Source organism: Mustelus asterias, chromosome 26 (assembly GCF_964213995.1).
Source record: "Mustelus asterias chromosome 26, sMusAst1.hap1.1, whole genome shotgun sequence".
Lineage (NCBI taxonomy): Eukaryota > Metazoa > Chordata > Chondrichthyes > Carcharhiniformes > Triakidae > Mustelus > Mustelus asterias.
This window is the reverse complement of record NC_135826.1, coordinates 46,374,791-46,389,398: the sequence shown is the minus strand read 5'-3', so window position 1 is coordinate 46,389,398 and position 14,608 is coordinate 46,374,791.

Sequence of the window (14,608 nt, the reverse complement as noted above, 5' to 3'; positions counted from 1 at the left end):
GTGTATAAAATTATGAAAGGCATAGATAGGGTGAACGGTGGGAAGCTTTTTCCCAGATCGGTGGTGACGTTCACGAGGGGTCATAGGTTCAAGGTGAAGGGGGGAGGTTTAATACAGATATCAGAAGGACGTATTTTACACAGAGGGTGGTGGGGGCCTGGAATGCCGTCCTGTCAAGGTGGTGGAGGCGGACACACTGGGACCGTTTAAGACTTATCTAGATAGCCACATGAACGGAGTGGGAATGAAGGGATACAAAAGAATGGCCTAGTTTGGACCAGGGAACGGCGCAGGCTTGGAGGGCCGAAGGGCCTGTTCCTGTGCTGTACTGTTCTTTGTTCTTTTCTCCTGTTGCCACTTTTTTGATAAAGCTTTTGTGTTAATATCAACCGTTATGAATTACCATTTAAATCAACATTTTCCATTTGTTACAGACAGGATGGGGTTAAATTTAAAGAGCCCTGCTTTCTCCTCCAGCCACCCATCCATAAACAGAAAGGTGTTTTGGTTTGATTTGCTTCCCCCTTTATAAGTGGTGGGGTATTTCCCGACTTTTCTGTTCTGGTGTAAGATAGGATGAACGCAAAGGGTTAGTTTAATTGCACACACTCAAATGCAGGAGGTGGGTAGCAACTTTGCTAACTTTGCTTCATTCAGTAAAAGTGGGATAGAATAAATAAATATTGACAAGGAAAAGACCACAGATAAAATAGTTCTTGTTTCATGTGAGTCCAGAGCCCAGAATCAAAGTCCAATGAGGTATCCCTTCACATTAATTCCACAGGTTGAAAACCAATGCTGTCTCATTCACTTTTTCAGCAGAGTTGACTTCACACGAGCAGATAGGCTCACAGAGGTGGACCAGGTGGTACAGAAGTTCCAGCAGAAACACTGTGGATGGGCCAGGTATTCAATCTGGGTGGAGCCCCTTTTCTGAGCAGCCGTTTGTAGATGGTAAAATGGCAGTGAGTTTCCAGTACAGCAAAGCAAAATAACTGGTTTCACCAGTTAGAGGTTCATGTCATGTGACTCCCATCGCTCCACTCTGGCTTTGAGAAAGGAAGTCTAGCCCTTTGTCTGGGTCCCTGAGATTGTTAAATGTTTCAACCATTAAGACGCGAAAGGAAGATTGCGGGGTCCTTTGTCCTAGCAGATGAATAGGCTGTGGTTGGTCGGCCTGAGAGGTGAAATGCAGATTGCCTTTGCATAGTTCTCTTTGAATTTGGTCTCTGCAGCCCACAAGGTGCAGGTTTCTATAATATTGCCATGTTAGCTCCTTTTGTCCAGGCTCACAGAGAGACTTGGTTCCGCCATTTTAAGGACTTTGTCCAGTTTTTAAAATTTTATAAATTAGCCATGGGGAAACCTATGTATATATATTTTATAAAATTATATAGTGTGAGGTCTTCGGCTCCAAACACAGTAAATTTTCCTGGGTCACTCTAGACTATGGCTGCTTTAGGCCTCTGTATCCAAGCTCTGCAGTCTCTTTAACTGTGGCCAATGTCGTAGATAATCTAATGATCACACAAAAGACTTTGCATATAGTATAAAATTATTTTAAGCTTCACATTTATTTCCTGCCAATATTTTCTCTTTCACATTTTGTTATTATAACACAGCATTACATCCAACTCCCTGTGAACAATGTCATGGGCGATCACCTGGCATTTGTACATATAAAAGTCGTCTTTATGCTGCAAATCTACTATAATTCATTCATGTGTCTTTCTTCAATCTGCCAAAAGGTACAATAAAAGAAAACCAGAGATTTACTGTTGGATTTTTAGACCTTGACAATTTGTTCTCCTTCAACAGCAGAATTCATAAACAGGTGCTGATCTACAGAAAGGTCCCTTAACGATTAGCCTCTTAATGGCCTCCGACTGTCGCTATTTAGGCAACCTCACCTGTCGGACCTGCATGCAGGTTCAAATTGATGGATGAAGTTTGCTTTGTTTACGGGCCATGAGGCCCCCTAGTGGGCCTACAATGCAACCCACCACCCCTTCCCTCCCCCAACCCCGACCCCCTCCACCAATGTAACCCTAATTGGCAATGTCATTAAGATACTGGGTGTAGGAAGTGAGAAAAATGGCAGAATATAAGATGTCTTATACCATGTCTGATTGCATTGTGCCTGACCTGGGTGTGCAAACTGCACACTGTTCCATTTCCCAGTGGAATAGCATCCTTCACCTTAGCGAGTACAAAAAAAATACCTTGAAAGGTATTGACAGTAGACTTAAGATCACAGATGATCTGTACCTCAATTCAATCGACTCACCTTAGCTCCATATTCCTTGATATTCTTACCTAAAAAGAACAAATCTCAAACTCGGAAGTTTCAAGTGGAAAAGCACCCATAGAGAAGAGAGCTCTAGATTCCCCCTACCTTCTGTGTGAAGAAATGTTTCCTGATTTCACCTTAGAATAATCTCTCTCTTATTTTAAAGTTATGTTCCTTTGTTCTGCATTCCTCCACCAGCGGAAATCAGTTCTCTTCATCTACCCTATTGAAGACTTGGCTCACTTCATAAACCTTGATTTTACCATCCCTCAGTCTTCTAGAATCAAGGGAATACAGGATTGGGTGGGATTTTACAGCCTTGCTCATCTCAAAATCATAAAATCCCACCCAAGGGCAACAGAGCTTTCCATTGTCCGCCCCTCGCCTGCTCCGATTCCATGGCGGGCAGGGTGGTAAAATTCCGGCTGTTCCGTTTACATAACCTGGCCTCATAATTTAATCCTTTTTCGCCCAGTATCATTCTCGTGAATCTGTGCTGCATTCCATGCAGGGCCAATATATCCTTTATGAGATTCAATGCCTAGAAATACCTCCAATGCTCCAGATAGAATCATAGAATCCCTACAGTGCAGAAGGAGGACATTCTGCCCATTGAGTCTACACCAACTCTCCGAAAGAGCATCCCACCCAGACCCTATCCCCTTAACCTTAGGTATTTACCCCACTAATCCCTCTAATTTTTGGACACTAAGGGGAAATTTAGCATGGCCAATCCAACTAACCGGCACATCTTTAGATTAGATGGGATCTGAAAAAGTCTATAAACAACTGAGCTCGAGGGGCCAGGTGGCCTACTCCTCCTCCTAGTACTTACATACTTATGTCACATTGGGGCGTTTATATATCAGCTTTTGTGTCTACCATTCCAACTGACACTTAGAAAGAAGACAATAATTTAATTAGCAATTTGTGTGATACTTATTGATTCTGTACAATATGAACATTTTAGTAGTCCCAGTAAATAAGGTTTGACGGTCCTGTAGGCAACACAAGACGGGGAGGGTGAACAAAAAATGCTTAGACACAGTAGGACCGGCGGCTTCCACAGACAGAGAAGAAAAGTGGTGAATGTCTCAGGTTGATAATCTTCTGTCAGGAGTGGAAAATGTTCAGTTGTGATAGGGTGGAATTCTGGTTAAATGACACAAGGGACAATGGTGGGAGGCAAATCAATGGTAATGGGGCAAGTAAAGAAAGAAAAAATAGTCTAGAGGAATCATGGCACAGTGGTTAGCACTATGGCCTCACAATGCCAGGGACCCAGGTTCAATTCCAGCCTTGGGTGACTGTCTGTGTGGAGCTCGCACATTCTCCCCGTGTCTGCGTGGGTTTCCCCGGGTGCACTGATTTCAAAGAACAAAGAAAATTACAGCACAAGAACAGGCCCTTCGGTCGTCCAAGCCTGCACCAACCATGCTGCCCGACTGAACTAAAACCCCCTACCCTTCCCGGGACCATATCCTTCTATTCTCATCCTATTCATGTAATTGTCCAGACGCCCCTTAAAACTCACCATCGTATCTGCTTCCACTACTTCCCCCAGCAGCGAGTTCCAGGCACCCACCACCCTCTATGTAGAAAACCTGCCTCATACATCTCCTTTAAACCTTGCCCCTCGCATCTTAAATCTATGTCCCCTAGTAATTGACTCTTCCACCCCAGGAAAAAGCTTCTGACTATCCACTATTTCCTCCCACAGTCTGAAAGACATGCTGGTTAGATTCATTTGCCTTGCTAAATTGCCCCTTCGTGTCCTGAGATGTGTAGATTAGGGGGATTTGCAAGGTAAATATGAGGGGTTACAGGGATAAGGCCCGGTAAGAGACAGCGCAGGCCAGATGGGCCAAATGACCTCCTTCTACACTTCCGGGGTTCTATCATTCTATGACAAGAGAACCAGCACCTGTGATCCAATAAAACGGGAGCAGTGATTGTAATCTGAAATTGTTGAACTTGATGTCGAGTCTGGAAGGTTATTCAGTGCCTCCAGAAAAGCTCCTGCTTTGGTATTGGCAAGCATTGGCTGATCTCAGCAATAGCAATGCTGCAATTAACATCAGTACCCCAGGCGAAGGTGGGGAAAGTCAGACAGGATTCCTACTCTCGATCATTATCCAGCAGTGCACAATTGCATGAATGAGGATAGGCTTGAATTTGGCTCTGATGAAATCACTAAAGAATACAAAGGGGAGAATGATAAATCCAACCATACAGAGCTGGTGAATAACCAGTTGGCAATAGAGGTTCACTAAAGACTGACCTCTGAGCTGAGGGACTGTCAACATCCACTCTATTACGTTCCCAGAGAGAAATTAATAATTTCAGAAGACAAGAGAAATGAAAGCCAATGTTGGGAGCCTTCCACTGCTTGATGAGCTCCTGTGTGATCATCATCCAAGCAATTTATTAATGATATGATAATTATATTTTCAAGGTTAAAGGATCCACCGGTGAAGGGCATTGATTAACTACTTGATGCACATATAAAAGAAATATTGTGTTCCTTTAAGGGGCTTTCAATTAATTAGTTTAGTTGTTCATTAGTTTATTGGTTTTTAAGTATTTATAAAAGAAAGATTTATTCAGAAGAGTGTAAAGGAAGGACTTGTGAGGTACTGGGTACTAATCGTTAAGAAGCAGACGTAAGCAATGCTGCCTTCTGTAAATAAATCAACTACCAAGAAAGGGATTTGCTTCTAGTTTTGTACTTCACCATCTGAATTGGGAACCAATTAACACCATGATGCTCAGTAGTCATTTGCTGAAAATATTCTTCAGGTGTGGGGATGTACTTGATGTAATACAAAAGATTTCAACACTGTTCATTATGGTTCATTACACCGTTAATTATGGGCGGCACGGTGGCACAGTAGTTAGCACTGCTGCCTCACAGCGCCAGGGACCCGGGTTCAATTCCAGCCTTGGGTGACGGTTGTACGGAGTTTGCACACTCTTCCGTGTTGGTACTCTGGTTTCCTCCCACAGTCCAAAGGTGTGTGGGCTAGGTGGATTGGCTGTGCTAAATTGCCCCTTAGTGTCCCAAGATGTGTCAGTTAGATGGATTAGCCGTGGGAAATGTGTGGGGTTATGGGGTTAGTGTGGGGGAAAGAGCCTGGGTAAGATGCTTTGTCAAAGAGTCGGTGCAGACTTGATGGGCTGAATGGCCTCTTCTGCACTGTAGGGATTCTATGATTCTTCAACTGGAACGATCAGAAATTTCTGCTCATTTTAATTATTAAGTGTAATGTTAAATAAACAATATGATGAACAGTTACAGATTCCATTTTGCTCTTGTAATTAATTTTAATACTTTTCAGCTAAACCTTTCTCTTCCCTGGCTTACCCAAATGGCTCTTTGGGTAACTGCCAATTTGCAGCTGAGACACATACGTCAAGAAGGTCCCGTGTTCCGTGTTGAATTGACTCATATCATCAATGAAGTCGAACATTGACGATGTTCCAAAAAGCCGATTGAACGGCTGGTGAAGTCTCAGCACCGCTGTTTGCTCAGCAATTATACCAGCCAATTTGTGTGCAGCAAAACCCTATCAACACCAATCATCAGTTAATCTGTTTTGCTGGTTCTAATGGATGGGATAATAATCAGGACACTGGGAGAATATTCTATTCTTCACTGAAAAAGTGCCATAGTATCTTTTCCATCCAAGTAAACAGGAAGAGGTGCCATGGTGCATTTTCTCATTGCAGAAAGTACTACCTCCAACAATGGAGCACTGTGTGCAGGTTCAGCCAAGATTAAGTATTATCTTAACATTGTCAAGGCAACCTCCTGCTGATTACCACGTACCATCTCCCCTCAGCTGGTCAATCTGTATTCCTCCATGTTGAACTCCACTTGGAGGAAGCACTGAGGGTGGCTGGCGGTAGGAGGGAAGGTAGGTGCGGGGCTGGTGGTCGGAGGGGTGGGAGGTGCGGGGCTGGTGGTCAGAGGGAAGGTCGGTGCGGGGCTGGTGGTCAGAGGGAAGGTCGGTGCGGGGCTGGTGGTCAGAGGGAAGGTCGGTGCGGGGCTGGTGGTCGGAGGGAAGGGCGGTGCGGGGCTGGTGGTCGGAGGGAAGGTCGGTGCGGGGCTGGTGGTCGGAGGGAAGGTCGGTGCGGGGCTGGCGGTCGGAGGGAAGGTCGGTGCAGAATGTACTCTGGGTGGGGCACTTCAATATCCTTCATTAAGAGTGGCTCAGTTGTATCATCACAGACCAAGCTGGCCAGGGTCCTAAAGGACATAGCTGCTAAATAAAAGCAAAATACTGCAGATGCTGGAATCTAAAACAAAAACATAAAATGATGGACAATCTCAGCAGGCCTGACAGTGTCTGTGGGGAGAGAATAGAGCCAATGTTTCGAGTCTCGATGACCCTTCGTCAGGCACCTTCTCAGCGTTCTGTATCCTCATTTACATTCCCTTTGTCCCATTCCACCCCTCCCCCCACCCTCACAGTATAAATCTCTGCTGATTCTCCTTGCTCTCCACTCTGACGAAGGGTCACCCAGACTCGAAACGTTGGCTCGATTCTCTCCCCACAGATGCTGTCGGATCTGCTGAGATTTTCCAGCATTTTCTGTTTTTGTGTTGACAAAGATGCTGGAGTGGGTCTGCAGCAGGTGGTGAGAGAACCAACAGGAGGGACAAACATCCTTGACCTCATCCTCACCAACCCTATGTCTTTTAAAAAGCGTTTAGACAGTTACACGGGTACGATGGGTATAGAGGGATATGGGCCAAATGCGGGCAATTGGGACTAGCTTAGGGGTTTAAAAAAAAGGGCGGCATGGACAAGTTGGGCCGAAGGGCCTGTTTCCATGCTGTAAACCTCTATGACTCTATGAACCTGCCTGTCGCAGATGCATTTCTCCATGACAGTAAGAGTGACAACCAGACAGTCCTTGTGGAGAGATAGTCCCATCTTCATATTGAGGACACCCTCCATTGTGTTGTGTGGCACTACCACTGTGCTAAATGGAATAGACCTTGAACAGATCTAGCAACTCAGTGCTGGGCATACATGAGGTGCTGTGGGCCATCAGCAGCAATAGAACTGTACAACCTGTAACCTCATGACCTGGCATACTCCTCCCCGCGCCCACCCCCCCCCAACCCCCACTCTACCACACCCCCCCCCCTCCCCACTCCCCACTCTACCATTACCAATTAGCCAGGGGATCAAAGCAAAATACTGTGGATGCTGGAATCTGAAACAAAAACAGAATATGCTGGAAAATCTCAGCAGATCTGACATCCTCTTTTTAATAGAAAAAAACAATTCTGATGAAAGGTTATCCTGACTCAAAACATTAGCTCTATTCTCTCTCCACAGATGCTGGCAGACCTGCTGAGTTTTTCCAGCATTTTCTGTTTTTGAGCCGGGAGATAAACTCTGGTTCAATGGAGAGTGCAGGAGGACATCATAGAATCATCATCGAATCATAGAATCCTACAGTGCAGAAGGAGGCCATTCGGCCTATCAAGTCTGCACCAACCACAATCCTACCCAGGCCCCATAACCCCATGCATTTACTCTAGCTAATCCCCCTGACACTAAGGGGCAATTTAGCCAATCCACCTAACCCACACATCTTTGAACTGTGGGAGGAAACCAGAGCACCCAGAGGAAACCCACGCCAGGAACAGCAGCAGGCTTACCTGAAAATGAGGTGGCAACCTGGTGAAGCTACAACACAGGACTATTTGCATGTCAAACAGCATAAGCAACAAGTAATAGGGAGTTAAGTGGTCCCACAACCAATGGATCAGATCTAAGATCTGCAGTCCTGCCACATCCAGTGGTGAATGGAGGAGGAGGCTCCACAAATATCCCCATCCTCGATGATGGAGGATCCCAGCATATCTGTGCAAAAGATAAGGCTGAAGCATTTGCAATAATCCATCTCGGTCTCCTCCTGTGGTCTCCAGCATCTCAGATGTCAGTCTTCATCCAATTTGATTCACTCCATGTGATATCAAGAAGTGGCTGAAGGCACTGGATACTGCAAAGGCAATGGGCCTTTGATAACATTCTGGCAATAGTACTGAAGACTTGTGCTCCAGAACTTGCCATGCCTCTAGCCAAGCTCTTCCAGGACAGCTCCAATACTGACATCTACTCGGCAATGTGGCAAATTGCACAGATGTGCCCTGACCAAATCGAAACCAGCCAATTACTGCTGATCAGTCTACTCTCTGTCATCCGTAAAGAGATGAAAGGATTCATCAAGAGAGCTATCGAGTAGCACTTACTCAGCAATAACCTGCTCACTGACGCTGAGTTTAGGTTCAACCAGGGCCACTGAACTGCTGACTTCATTACAGCCTTAGTCCAAACAAAAGAACTGATCTCAAGAAGTGAGCTGAGAGTGATTGCCCTTGACGTCAAGGCTGCATGTGCCATCAACGAGCTCTAGCAAAACTGGAGTCAATGAGAATCAGGGGAACTCTCCACTGGTTGGAGTCATACCTGGCACAAAGGAAGGTTGTGGTTGTCGGGGGTCAATCATCTCAGTTCCAGGACATCAATGCAGGAGTTCCTCAGGGGAGTGTCCTGGGCCCAACCATCTTCAGCTGCTTCATCAATGACCTTCTCTCCATTAATAAGGTTGGAGATGGAGATGTTCACTGATGACTTGCACTGTGTTCAACACCATTCATGATTCCTCAGATAATGAAGCTGTCTGTGCCCATTTGCATCGAGACTTGGATCACACCTGACTTGGGCTTATCTTTGGTCAGTAACATTTGTGCCACACAAGCGCTAGATAATTACTATCTCCAATAAAAATGAATCCAACCACATCCCCTTGACAATCAATGGCACTACCATCACTGAATCTCCCATTAGCAACATCCTGGCACTTATCATTGACCAGAAGCTGAACTGGACTAGCCATAAAAATACCGTGACTACAAGAGCAGGTCAGAGGCTGGAGATTCTGCGGAGAGTAACTCACCTCCTGACTCCCCAAAGCCTGTCCACCATCTACAGGGCATAAGTCAGGAATGTGATGGAATACTCTCCACTTGGTTGAATAAATGCAGTTCCAGCAACACTCAATAAACTCAACATCATCCAGGACAAAGTAGCCCTCTTGATTTGCACCCCATCCACCACTTTCAACATTCATTCCCTCCACTATCGACAGACAGTGGCTGCGGTGTCTACCATCTACAAGATACACTGCAGCAATTCAGCAAGGCTCCCCTCCCCTTGGAGGGCCGAAGGGCCTGTTTCCTGTGCTGTACTGTTCTTTGTTCAAAAGTACCTTCAAAACCCGCAACCTCTATCACCTAGAAGGACAAGAGCAGCAGTTACATGCGAACACCTCCACTTGCAAGTTCCCTCCAAGTCACACACCATCCTGACTTAGAACCCATATTCTGTTCCTTAACTGTCACCGGGTCAAAAATCCTGGAACTCCTTCTCTGACACCACATGGACTGCAGCAGTTCAAGAAGGCAGTCACCACCATTTTCTCCAGGGCAATTAAGGATGGGGGATATGAATGCTGGCCTAGCCAATGTCAAACACGTCCCATAAAAAAGTTAAAGGCAATAAATTCACTGCTCTCAGTTCCGTCTGATTATTCGTGCATATTAATTTTCTCAGGATTGGTGGTTTTTGAAGCATGGAATTTAGAATTAGACCAAGGATTGGGATATGACGGGTGAACTCATCAACTCATGCTCCTGGAGAGGTGCTTTGTCTATTAGAAATGCATGGTGGTGATTTGCAGTGGAAAATCTTTACCGGAGCTTCTACCCTGTTCAATAAAGCTTTGGTGAAATGTACATCAAGAACAGGAACGCGGGAGAACAATTTTAGTTCCATTAACTTTGCGTGGGATTTTCCGGCCGCGCTCGCCCTGAAACCGGAAAATCCCACCGGAGGTCAACGGACTTTTCCATGGTCCACCACTCGCCATGGTCCACCCCTCCCCGCTACAATTCCCATGGCGGGCGGAACGGGAAAATTCATCCTATTGAACCTTTGTCCGGTTCTTGTCCAGCTCTACAGGTGCCTGCTGCTCACTCTTACCTCAGGCAAGTGCCCATTCCTCATGTACAGCCTCAACTATGGCTCAATGTGTTGCAATCTCATCTCTGAGACAGAAAATTGCGCATTCAAATTCCCCCTCCCCAGGGTCCTGAGCAGGGCTGTTATTCCACTGTAATACTGCGAGAGTGCTGCACTGTGTGGAAGTGCTGACCTTTAGATATGACATTACACTGAGGCCCTGTCTGCTATCTCAGGTGATATAAAAGATCCAAGTTGCTATTTTGAAAAAGTGCAAGGGGTGTTAACTCTGGTATACCTAACCAATGTTTATCCCTCAGTCAAAATCATTAAAAATCAGGTTACCTGGTCATTATCTCAATGCTATTTGTGGGCGCTTGCTGTGTACAAATTGATTGCATATTTTTTACATTACAACTGTGACCGCATTTCAAAAGTACTTTATTGGCTGTAATATGAAATGTTGGAAGCTTTTCCCAGGCTGATTAACAGCCTGAATTGAGCGGCAGGAACATTCTGGGCTGCGGTCTGGTCTGCAAGGTCAGGAGTACGAGTCGAACCCAGGGCATTCTGACTCAGAGGCAGGTGCACTTTACCAACTGAATCACTCAGGCTCATGTATTAACCTGACACCTGGTGAACCAAATATTCCACCTCCCAGAATAAGTTGAGCACTTTCCATATCTTGGCAGCCACCTCTCTCAAAAGGTCACCATTAACAAGGAGATCCAACACCGGATACAACAGTGAATGTTTGAAAATAATAGAACATAGAACATAGAACATAGAACATTACAGCGCAGAACAGGCCCTTCGGCCCACGATGTTGCACCGACCAGTTAAAAAAAAAACTGTGACCCTCCAACCTAAACCAATTTCTTTTCGTCCATGAACCTATCTACGGATCTCTTAAACGCCCCCAAACTAGGCGCATTTACTACTGATGCTGGCAGGGCATTCCAATCCCTCACCACCCTCTGGGTAAAGAACCTACCCCTGACATCGGTTCTATAACTACCCCCCCTCAATTTAAAGCCATGCCCCCTCGTGCTGGATTTCTCCATCAGAGGAAAAAGGCTATCACTATCCACCCTATCTAAACCTCTAATCATCTTATATGTTTCAATAAGATCCCCTCTTAGCCGCCGCCTTTCCAGCGAAAACAATCCCAAATCCCTCAGCCTCTCCTCATAGGATCTCCCCTCCATACCAGGCAACATCCTGGTAAACCTCCTCTGCACCCTCTCCAAAGCCTCCACATCCTTCCTGTAATGTGGGGACCAGAACTGCACACAGTACTCCAAGTGCGGCCGCACCAGAGTTGTGTACAGTTGCAACATAACGCTACGACTCCTAAATTCAATCCCCCTACCAATAAACGCCAAGACACCATATGCCTTCTTAACAACCTTATCTACTTGATTCCCAACTTTCAGGGATCTATGCACACATACACCTAGATCCCTCTGCTCCTCCACACTATTCAAAGTCCTCCCGTTAGCCCTATACTCAACACATCTGTTATTCCTACCAAAGTGAATTACCTCACACTTCTCCGCATTAAACTCCATCCGCCACCTCTCGGCCCAACTTTGCAACCTGTCTAAGTCTTCCTGCAAACTACGACACCCTTCCTCACTGTCTACCACACCACCGACTTTGGTGTCATCAGCAAATTTGCTAATCCACCCAACTATACCCTCATCCAGATCATTAATAAATATTACAAACAGCAGTGGCCCCAAAACAGATCCCTGAGGTACACCACTTGTAACCGCACTCCATGATGAATATTTACTATCAACCACCACCCTCTGTTTCCTATCCGCTAGCCAATTCCTGATCCAATTTCCTAGATCACCCCCAATCCCATACATCTGCATTTTCTGCAGAAGCCTACCATGGTGAACCTTATCAAACGCCTTACTAAAATCCATATATACCACGTCCACTGCCTTGCCCCCATCCACCTCCTTGGTCACTTTCTCAAAAAACTCAATAAGGTTAGTAAGGCACGACCTACCTGCCACAAAACCATGCTGACTATCACCTATCAATTCATTACTCTCCAAATAACTATAAATCCTATCCCTTATAATTTTTTCCAACATCTTGCCGACAACAGAAGTGAGACTCACCGGTCTATAATTCCCGGGGAAGTCTCTGTTCCCCTTCTTAAACAATGGGACAACATTCGCTAACCTCCAATCTTCTGGTACTATACCAGAGGCCAACGACGACCTGAAGATCAGAGCCAGAGGCTCTGCAATCACTTCTCTTGCCTCCCAGAGAATCCTTGGATAAATCCCATCCGGACCAGGGGATTTATCTATTTTCAGACCCTCCAGAATATCCTGCACATCCTCCTTATCAACTGTAATACTGTCTATCCTACTCCCCTGCAACCCAGTGTCCTCCTCAGCTATATTCATGTCCCCTTGCGTGAACACCGAAGAGAAATATTGGTTCAATGCTTCACCAATCTCCTCCGGTTCCACACATAACTTCCCTCTGCCATCTATAACTGGCCCTAAACTTGCCCTAACCAACCTTCTGTTCTTGACATACCTATAGAACGCCTTAGGATTCTCTTTAACCCTATCCGCCAAAGTCTTCTCATGTCCCCTTTTAGCCCTTCTAAGCTCGCTCTTCAACTCCCTCTTAGCCAATCTAAAGCTTTCTAGTGCACTACCCGAGTGCTCACGTCTCATCCGAACATAAGCCTCCTTTTTCTTTTTAACCAACAAAGAAACTTTTTTGGTGCACCACGGTTCCCTAGCCCTACCAATTCCTCCTTGCCTGACAGGGACATACCTATCACAGACTCGCAGTAGCTGCTCCTTGAAAAAACTCCACATGTCGGACGTTCCCAGTCCCTGTAATCTCCTAGTCCAACCTATGTTTCCTAATTCTCTCCTAATAGCCTCATAATTACCCTTCCCCCAGCTAAAACCACTGGCCCGAGGTTCATGCCTATCCCTTTCCATCACTAAGGTGAACGTAACCGAATTGTGGTCACTATCACCAAAATGCACACCAACTTCCAAGTCTAGCACCTGGTCTGGCTCATTTCCCAGCACCAGATCCAATATAGCCTCACCTCTAGTTGGCCTGTCTACATACTGAGTCAAAAAACCTTCCTGCACGCTTTGAACAAAAACTGACCCCTCTAACGAGCTAGAGCTATAACAATTCCAGTCAATATTAGTCAAGTTAAAATCCCCCATAACAATTGCCCTATTACTTTCACTCCTAAGCAGGATTGACTCCGCAATCCTTTCCTCAACCTCTCTAGAACTTTTAGGAGGTCTATAAAAGACTCCCAACAGGGTGACCTCTCCTCTCCTATTTCTAATCTCCGCCCATACTACCTCAACAGATAAGTCCTCATCAAACCTCCTCTCTGACACTGTGATACAATCTCTGACCAATAATGCTACCCCTCCCCCTCTTCTACCTCCTTCCCTACTTCGACTAAAACATTTGAACCCCGGGACCTGCAGCATCCATTCCTGCCCCTGCTCTATCCATGTCTCTGAAATAGCCACAACATCGAAGTCCCAGGTACTGATCCACGCTGCAAGTTCACCCACTTTATTGCGAATACTCCTGGCATTGAAGTATACACATTTCAAACCCTGCTCCACCCCACCTCTGCAATGCCGTGCATTGCAGTCCCCATCCATGCATCCCTCACTTTCAGCCCCACTACTCAGGATCCCTCCCCCCCCCCGAATCAGTTTAAACCTCCCTGCATGGCCTTAGCAAATTTACCCCCCAGGATATTGGTCCCCTTCTGATTAAGGTGTAGACCATCCTTCTCATAGAGGTCACACCTTCCCCAGTACGAGCCCCAATTGCTTAAGTACCTGAACCCCTCCCTCCTGCACCATCCCCTCAGCCATGAATTCAAACCTTCCCTCTCCCTATTCCTCTCTAAACTATCCCGTGGTACAGGCAAGAGTCCAGAGATAACCACTCTGTCAGTCTTGGCCTTTAGTTTCCACCCCAACTCCATAAATCCCTGCCTAATATCCCCTTCCCCTATCCTCCCTATGTCGTGTGTCCCCACATGTACAATAACTTGTGGTTTATCTCCCTCCCCCCTAAGAGTCCTGAATACCCTGTCAGACACATCCCGGACCCCAGCCCCTGGTAGGCAACACACCAACCCTGATTCCCTACCTTTAGTTCCGACCCTCCTATCTGTCCCCTTAATTGTGGAGTCCCCAATCACAAGGCCCAGTCTTTTACAGCCCCTAACCACCTGAGCTTT